This window comes from Meleagris gallopavo, chromosome 1, assembly GCF_000146605.3.
Source record: "Meleagris gallopavo isolate NT-WF06-2002-E0010 breed Aviagen turkey brand Nicholas breeding stock chromosome 1, Turkey_5.1, whole genome shotgun sequence".
Lineage (NCBI taxonomy): Eukaryota > Metazoa > Chordata > Aves > Galliformes > Phasianidae > Meleagris > Meleagris gallopavo.
The window spans coordinates 65,932,078-65,942,073 of record NC_015011.2 but is presented as its reverse complement, the minus strand read 5'-3'; positions in this window follow the sequence as shown (position 1 = coordinate 65,942,073).

The window sequence follows — 9,996 nt, the reverse complement described above, 5'->3', positions numbered from 1 at the left end:
CCTGTGGGGGTTTGAGGGAGGGCAAATAAATACACATTTAATTTAAAGCTATCTATGATACAACTGTCTGTACATATTCACTGGTTTACAAACTTGGGAAAAAGCTCAATCCTTGTACTAGTAACACTAAAGATAATAAGCATTTACAATGGAGGAAGGTTAATCATATCAGTGCTCACATAGAGTTACATCCTCCGGGAAAAAGCCTGCAGCCTATTTAGCATAAACTCCTGTATCGTGGTAGTTGAATTTATTTTTTTGAATACATAGTGTTATTTTAATCGATAAGTCGAGTTAAACAAAATATTAACTACTGCTTTTAGGAATATAGAATTTTTTTAAAGATAAAACTGTGACACTGTAATAGATTGAAGAGAACAGAAGGTTAATTTACACTGGCTTTCAAAAAATGGAAGTGCGACATATCTCTTGCTTTGTTCTTTTTGTCTTATTTGTTTGGATGGTTGTTTTTATTTTCTTCCTTTGGTGATGTTTGTCACTGTGCCATTTATTTTTTTATTCTTGGAGTACCAAAGATCCTGAAATGGCTTGATGATTGCAACCACGTCAAAATTTATTTTCTGGAAGTGAGCGTTGTTAACTTTGTTTAAATGTGGATTTATGTATGCAAATTGTTATCAGAGGTCTGCTGGGGAGATTGCAGCAGGGAAAACTCGAGTGCGTCAGTGGAAGTAGTGAGCCTGAATCCAAGTTCTGGATCCGAATACGCCAAAACGGAGGAGGAAGTTTGGATCGGAAAACACAGCTGAGCTTTTGCACTTTGTTCCATCTCTAATCGGCGTGAGTGTGTGGCCTTGGGTACAGAACGGCAGCGCAGGTTGTTTCATGTACAAAAGGAGTTTTTAAAAAATTGCCAGCATTCACAAATCAAATATTGTTGATACTGCATTTGCACTGTTAAATTTGCCTTGCTGGAGAGTTATGTAAGTGTTATTTTTATAGGTCAATTGTCAAACACCTGAGTTGTCGGATACAGTATGGAATAACAGCGTGATGTGGGTGAATTCACCTAAGTGCAAAGGGGCTTGCTGAAAGCTCTCCACTCTACCAAGAGGAATGGGCATAAGCAGTACAAGGGCGTTGTGTTGGCTCCTTGTAATGAGGTGACTTTCCTCTGCGACAGCAAGTAGGGAACACTGCTGTTTAGCCCAGTTATACTGTAATGCTTAGGAAGTGCTCTCACTTTTTCAATAACATGAGCAATTACAAGCATTGTAACATACTGTACTTTGTCATTTTAATGTTGATATATTACAGCAGCTTGTTCTTGGAGTCAAAATGGCAACTGCTATATTTTTCCTAGACTATTTCATTAGTTGTGGTTGGGAAAGTTACATAGAAGCATTATAAAAATTTATATGAGGCTTTTTACAGCATTTGAAAATAAAAGTAGCATTCTTTTTGTAGAGTTGCAGTTTTTATTTTTCTACACAAGTGCTGGGATTGTTTCTCTTCCAGAACAGGAGACTTCTAAGGAGTGGAGACTCTGCTTTGTGCATTCTCATCTTGAATCCCACTGGATTTTCCTACGGAAACCCCATGTCACCATTCTCAATCAGATGTTCGAGCAGCAAAAATTACCCAACTTGTACCAACTGCAGCCACATGAATCTGCTTCTAAAAGGGTTATTGTTCTTCCCTAGAGGCTTCTTATCTCCTTCCCTACAGACTGAAACTTAGCCAAGAAAGGCTTCCACAGACAGTTGTACTATAGAAACATTCTTGTCCTACTGTTCCCAATTCTTTCCTGAGTTTAGAGCAATGACAGCGCATGCTGTTGTGACATGGTCACATAAAACACTTACGGGGCTGAGCAGTTGAAAGCAAATTGGAGCTGACACCTGATGAGTGGCCTTCTCTGCAGCCCTCCAGTGAGTGCCCTCCACTTGAAGAATGCTGCTCTCACCAAGTTAATGCAATTCAAACAGAACCTTACAAATTCTGTTTAATGAGATTACAGTCTTGCATTAACTGTTATCTTGCACTGAGGCTGCATTCTTTCTCTTCTTGCACTACCAAATCCACTATTTCTGAAAAATACAGCACTTCAGTAACAAATTAAAAGGCTATACCTTAGCATGTGCAAAAACACTTCTACAATTAACTACTTAAGAAAATATTATATAGTGTTTATAAAACAATACTGCAAATAGCTGATCTGCATATTTCATTTCATCTCGGATAAAGTGTGCCTTGTGAGTAAAACATTTATGATTTAGACAATAAAATGTCTTTCTGACAACCTTCCTATGAAGAGAGAAGGGAGGAATATCCTGACAGTTTGTGTTGCTGTGGGGTGTGATGGCAGCAGTGGTTCCCAGCTCTGGATTAAAAAGGATTCACTAATCAGGCGGTGCTTCATGTACTTATTTAAGGCTTTTATTATTATTATTCTGGATGTAACCTTGGGTTATCTCAGAGGTGCTAAAGTGTGCATCCAATACATGAATTTCACAAATGGAAGATGGTTTGAAATGTGCCTGCCAGTGCACTGTAACTGTCAGTTGTGCTGGGCTCTGCTAAGAACGAGTCTGTCTAAAAAGCTTGTGTCTGAGAGATACCTGCTCCATCAGCTACTGAGGCAGTTCAGTGCTGGAGAAGGGCACATTCAATTAATAGAACGAGCACAGTCTTTGTCAGTGGTAATGGCCCTGAAGTCTAAGTAGATTTTAAAGAATTCATTATATTCTAAATTCCCAGTTTAATTTTCTCCTCCCTTGTGCTTTTAGCCTGGTATTTTTTTCCTCTCTCATTTTTTCTTCAGAATTTTTTAAAAATATAGTTATTATCTCCAGTTATTGCAGTTTTAGTGACTGTCCCAAGTGCAGAACTATTCCACAGAGCAGGGCCTGCTACACAGGACCCTATGCTGGAACTGAGTACCTCCAACATGAAGCAAAACAGCCCCATTGCCTCCTACTTGCTGCTACTGCTCTTGGCCCTAGGATTTGTATGCTTTGTTGCACAGAACAACTACTGCAGTTACTATGAGGGGAATTGAATCTATATTCATCCACCACTACCTCCTCCTCCCATCACTTCTCCAGATGAGCTGATAGCACAGAGGTTGCTGTTTTCCAGAGAAATGGGGAGATAGGTTTGAAATTTCTCATGCTCAGGGAAATTAACCCAGGTTTCTCGTTTCTCAGTTGAGTCAGAGCTCACCTAGGGACAGCTTGTCTCTGATTGCAAGCAACTCTGGAAGCTCGTCTTGTTTCTGTATCAGCTGCTTTAATCTGTTTCTAGTTAACCACCATCTGCTGCAGCTTTGTTCTCCTGTAGGAACACGTATGTGGCATCTGCATTGTCCCCAGGCAGCCCTCCTTCCATTGGTAGCAGCCTCTTCCTCTCCACATCTCCTTCCCTGCCTTCCCTCTGGCAAAGACCAAATCTTTGCCGTTGCTTCTGCACCTCCCCTGAAACCAGATGATGTTGAAAGGGGAACTCGTCGCAGATGAGCTGTAATGTTGAGGCTGTTGTGTAAATGCAGGGTGTAACCACCGCCTCTGTTTTCATGTTTGGGAAAAAGAAACAGCAATTACAGACAGCAAGTGTTGCACACACACCAAGAGTGCCTAATACGTTGTTTCCTTCCAGGGATTTAGACAGAATCTGCACCCCGTTATGGATGTAGGAGCTGAGACTCATAGAGCTCAAAGGGAAGGCAGGTGCCCTGCTGCTGCCCTGTCCCCGCCCTCCCCCCCACAGAACATGTGGCCACTTGCAAAGCCAAGGGCCGAAAAGGTGGTGGCAATATGAACTTCTCCAGTGCCTTACCCAAAGGCTGCAGCAGCTCTGCTCATCTTGGGTGCTGATTTCCCTGCGTTGGTCTTGAATAATAAAGGATCAGATAAAACACCCCATGACTGTTTGGTCAGGTCAGAGTGAATCACCATTAAACTAGACAACACATCTCAAGGTTTTCAGTCCAGTAGGCTGCCTTTGAGCTCCTAACCAGTTCCCACTGATGTCAGCAAAAGATCCCTATCTAAAGCACAGAGAAATCAGGGAATAAGTAGAGTTTCAAAAGCAAGCTGTTTGCTGATGCCATGCTTTAGAAAAGAGACAAAAAGATTTTGCTCTCTACAGATTTCAATCCGTTGAAAACCGGTACATCAAGAAGATGCCTTTTGGCTTCAAAGACAAACTTGAAAGACTTGCATGGTACTTTCACCATTAAAGAAGAAAATATTACCTATGTTGTTTGATAAACAATATTAAACTGATTCCTCAAGGAAGCTTCGCAGAATGTACAATCTCTTTAAATGCATTTTCCTGAGAAAGCATAGTGGATCACTGTTGGATTTGACCTAGGCTAAGCCCAAGCACTGGCTATGCACGTCTTAGGAAGCAGACAGTTCAGCACAACTCCTTGCTTTGTCAAGTTCAGTCAGTGAATGATGGATGTGTTCCACTCACTCAGTGTGCTCAGTAACACTGGACAAACAGGGCCAACAGCATTCAACAGTTGAGAGGCTCTGCTTTCAGTTAATTCTCTCTTGACTTAGTTGCCCACATTTAAGGGGGCTTACATTTTCAAATATTTGCATTGCTCTCTTACCAGATGTAGAGAACAATAAGGTCTCCCCTAAGCTTCCTCTTCTCCAGACTAAACAATCCCAGTTTCTTCAGCCATTCCTCGTAAGACTTGCGTTCCAGACCCCCAAAGGCTGTTAACTCTAGAAGAGCCCAGGAATCTGTACCACAGATAACAAACCTGCTTTACCAAGCAGATGACTTTCAGACAGTGCTCTGATAGATCATTTGAACCTTCTCTGTAGGCGAAGATGGATGAGATGATGCAGCTCAAATGCTCAAAGACTGATTGTACGCAAGCTGTGTGCTGCTCTCACAGCTGGATTTTGTTTCTTCTAGCCATAGCATAAACAGTGCTGGAGCTCAGGGATCCTATTGAACCAGGACTCAGCCCTGGGGCTGCCACTTGTACACTATGGGCACATTTTAATTTCATTTTCAATAGGCTCCCTAAGCAGATTTATTTGTCCTTGCACAGAGATTTGTAACAGTAATACTGTTTTTCAGATACATTAGACATCAGGTTCTTACTAGATATTCCAAAAATACCAATTTCTGCCACAAATGAAAAGATTCTTTAAGACGTGAAGTTTATTTTGTCTTTAAATTGAAAGTGGTGCCATCAGGTTGAGAGACTTTTAGGCAAGAGATTTACAAGCAAGTATATTACATTATACAAACCTTGCCAGACAGGACTCTGGAATAACACAGTCACTTTTGAAAATGCTCATCTGTTTGACTTGATTAATTTTGTTAGGAAGCCTCAAAGTAAATTGATGATTCTACTTGCTCCAATGCTTAGATTACAAGAGAGCACAAGTAGTAGCTGAAAGCTGTTCTCAAGTGAAGCTTGTTTCTTCATGCAAAGAATTTGTCAGTGATTTACAGATCTTTAAAGCCAGAATATATCACTATCACAATCTAACCTGACATCCTGCATACCATAAACCATGTATTTCACTCACTGCATTGTGTTAGCCCAGCTTGCATTCTTTTGTGCTACGTTTTTGCTTCTTTGAAGGGCTTTTGCAACAGTTACTGAGTGGAAATAATTTAAAGGGCATTTTTTAAATACGTTTTCTTAAATAGGCTGATTACAGTGCGACTATGCCATTTACAGAATTTTTGAAGCAAAAGTCTCCCCTGAGGTGGGGAAGAACTTCTGCTTTAACACGACGGCACATTTTACTGATGCATAGAATCTACAGCAAAATCAACAGATTGCTTGTGATGCCCTAAAAAGTAACCCAATGACCTCCAAGACCTCCAATGGCCACCAAGCATAAACCACAGACTAGAAAAGATAATGTTTTTAAATAGTTTTAATTCTTATTCTTCTAATTAGCTATCCTCTTCACAAATGCTCTAAAAAATTGCTTGTTTCAGGACTCAAGCATTGCTCTTTACATTACTCTAGTCTGAGAGGAAACCATAAACACCTGAGTTCCAGAAGAGAAGTGTATGAAAAATTTGTGATTGTATTTAAAGGTGTGCTGAGTAATTTCAATGTATTGGTTTTAAGGTCTGAGGAAAAAAAATGTTAACTAGGTAGCTTTCACCTAATAATCTTTTATGCGCAGCATTCGAAGTCACCGTGGTACTATATGGCCCAGCTCTTGGGGGTCCCTCAGAAGAGTTTTTTTTTCCATCTTATCTCTGAAACAGGTCTCCTAAGAGCAGTGTGTGCATGGGGTAAGGTTAGCCCCAACAAATCCACCAAGAAATCAGCTCTTTGGGATGGTATCTCAGAGAAATGCTCATTTGATGGATGCTCTTCACATCCTGAAGACACATTATGCTTCAGATGCTATTAACCATTTACAGAACGTGAAAAAGGAAGGATACTGCAGACACCTCTCTGTAACTGCTCCCTCATTGCTCTGTCACAGGCTATTATTTAACAGTTTGATTGTTATTTTTACCCCCCCCTTAGCAAGTCGTTGTATAAGTTGTTTGGAAAAAAAGAGGTTATCTGTTACTTACATAAAGCATTCTGTTCCCTATTTTATAGCTAGAAGCTACTCAAGGGAAAGTGCTCACCTAAAAAGAGGCAAGTATATCAAGTGTGACCTTACATAAACTTGGATCCTACTCTTGCAAGACTCCAGGCTAACTATCTGCTAAAAAAATCAGTTACTGTCATGTATGAAACATATGAAATATGCAATGAGAAGCCCACCCATCACCTCTGAATAAGAAACAGTCTAAGAAATGATGTTTAAAATCAGTAATACTTAACTGGCAATGTATTACATTTATAAAAGCTTTCTAAGCACTAGGAAATCAGACAATGACCAAGAAGGGGAAATACACAGGTTGTAAAGGTTCTATGAAAGCATGACAGGCAAAAATATTGCTGAAGGATTTTTCTGATTTTCTGGCCCAGATATATCATAAACTACCAAAAAAAAAAATCTGCATTCATTAAATTACAAGTATTTCTACTGTTGCACTAAAAACACTCAATAACATGCAAATAAGATACATTAGCTCTATTTCTAGTGAGTCACTTAAAAAAAAAAACCAACAGTGTACCGCATTCTGAATGTCCTCATTGAATGTTCCCATATGGAGGGAGTTTGTTTTTAATAGCCTAACGAACACTTTTCTGGAACCATTTAAATCTTTAACTCATTTTGTTTTATAGCACTGGCCATTCTCCATTTTCTGTGAAGCATTTTCAGTCAAGGCAGTTGACTCACTCTTCTGAAATCTTAACATTTTGTTGTCCATCAATTATGCAAACCCAGAAGAAGCTCCTAGCTTCAAAATTGGGGCAAAAGTATTTTGGCGGTGCCACATATGAAATTTAAGGTTCCTGTGAACAAATCCTTGGATTTTTTTTCCCCAGTATCAGTTGTACATTGAATAAATACGTCAATAAATTGTACTGGTTTTCTGAAAGACGACAATGCCGTATTACTAACTCCTGTCTTTTAGCTCTTTCCACTCCCTTTTCTTTCACATAGGATAGAATAGATTTGTAATTGCTTTCTCTGATCCAAATTCTGTAAGACCAACTGAACCAGCATGGAGGAATATATACAGCACTGCAATAGTGACTGCAGGATTATGTACTATCTAAAGGGGAGAAAAGTATCTTATACAAAAGCATACATACGTGGAGAATGTCCTAGTAGTGCAATTGCATTTGCTCATCAACATCCCCAGCTGGAAGCCACTGCTCCCCAGCCAGGTAAGCATATTCTGTTAGAGCAGTTCACTCTCTCTGTTCTTCCACACGCCTCATCTAGCAAGCATATTGTGCAGACACTAGAATATTAAAGCCAAATGACAGCAAATCTTGTTACAGAGCAACTAGTACAAGATGCACAATGCTGTACCCGTGCAGTACGGAGGCCTGAAGTAAGGCCAGCCCATGTAGTAGGAGTATGATTACAGCAAAAATAAACTTTTTCCTGTCAGTGTTATGCCAGAAAATGCTGACCAGTTATCCCATCCTAACTTCACACTGGATTGCATACGATATCTCCTGCAGACTGTCAGAAGCTGACAGCAGCCAGTAAGCTGGTAAGCACCATGCTGTTTTGGTTGGATGATTTCTGTCAGAACCACAGCTGTGTAATTGTATCTGCAGGCTGTCATGTCGAAGAGTATACAAGTCAGATATTGATGAACTGGAACCTAAGAGCTTCACGAGACCAAGGCAGAAGAAAACTCATTTGTAACACACCTTGGGCTTAGCTATGAGTGCACCAACAAAATGTAACGGAATATTGGTGGGAAGGTTCAACCCTTACTGCCATACCACCAACATCTACCTCTGATATTGTGGGCAAACATTATAAAATAGGAGGAATTACTTCCAGAGCTGTCGCCATAGAATTTGAAGTATCTTCAGACTGCAAAGGATAGGACAGAGCTCAGGACTGTAACCAAGTACTTGTCAAGATCATAGTTTGGAGTTTAGACAACTAAATTATGCATAAATCTCAGAAAACAATAAATAAAAGATATGTTTGTTTTCTGGTGTTTTTTGTTTGTTTGTTTTGTTGTTGTTTCTTTTAACTAGCTTTATCGTTACCTATGAAAATTAGTAATCTTCAATCACATTGCATTAAATTCATAGGTGGTCAAATGTATTTAGCCCACATCACTGTGAGGATCTTCTTTCTCAAGTTTTTAAAAGTATTTGGGCAAACATATATGTTTATACACAATGAAAGTAAGTACAGTACTGATCTGCTGTCTTGGGTGGGATGAGGGAAGCAGAGAAGCAAAGATCTGATGAGACTTCTGTTTCAAGGTACTGGCTTCTCCAAGATCAAATGTTAACTTTCCTACACAGATCAAACAAACATAGAAGGAGCTGTTGTACACATGTGTGTTTTTGTCTAGTCAGGTATGCCAAGCTTTAATATTTGTAAGGCTTCACCATTTTCTTATTTTGAAAAATACATACATTTTAAGCAAGTCAGCAGTGAACAATCTCCTGCGATTTGATAAATAGCCTAACCACCTGTAGTTTTACCACCAGTGAAATATTTACTACCATGAGAGTTCCTCTGCACTGTTGCTGTAGCTCTAGACTCATTGTTTGGCTGCACGTGACTATCTGTTTGAAGAAAATAGAAGTTCAGAAAACTACCCTTCAAGCAATTTACTTCTGCAAAAGCAATATTATTACTCACAGGTTTGTCTTAACCCTTTGCATGCTTGCGACTTCTGACCAGGACAGATAACTAGCTTTCATATATACTTATTTTCCCTCAGCATAATGCAATCAATTATGAAAAATACCTATAAGAACAACGTTTTCGCTGTTATTGAAACCAAGATGGTATTTTTTGTGTGTATTGAGCCATATGTATTTTTTTCACTTTTAGCCAAGAAGGTTTCTACTGTACAGAGTAATTTGGTGGCTCGGGTAAGGATCTTGTTCTACCACACTTAGAGCTGGAACTGAGCAAGCAGAGGCAATATCACCACTAATGAGAGGGGCAGCACAGCAGGACCGGTTCTGCAGAGAAAAGCAAGTATTGCTGCTGTCCCAGCAGCCACACTGTGGGACTGCTTAGAGGTTAGCTGTAGAGGGGAGTCATGGAGCCAATGCCCACTGCAGCTGCAGCTCATTAAGTCCTTACAACTTGAAGTTCCCGTGCTAAAAGAACGCAATTTGCACACACCGATACCACTTCGGGATGTGAGCCAAAACACAACAAGGATTACGGGTTAACTCACTTCAAAGGGAAGCGGTGGACGCGCACATAGGGCGCTGAGGGACGTGGTTCAGGGGGCACGGTGGCGATGGCTCGGCGGTTTGAATAGATAGATGGTCTTGTAGTTCTCTACCAACCTTAATGATACTATGGAAAGCGCACACCTGATACCAGCCTAAAACATAGTTACAGCCCGAACAACTCGGGGAATCCTGGCTTTTAGCCACCCACTCCCGCCTGCCTGCGGACACGGCAGCCG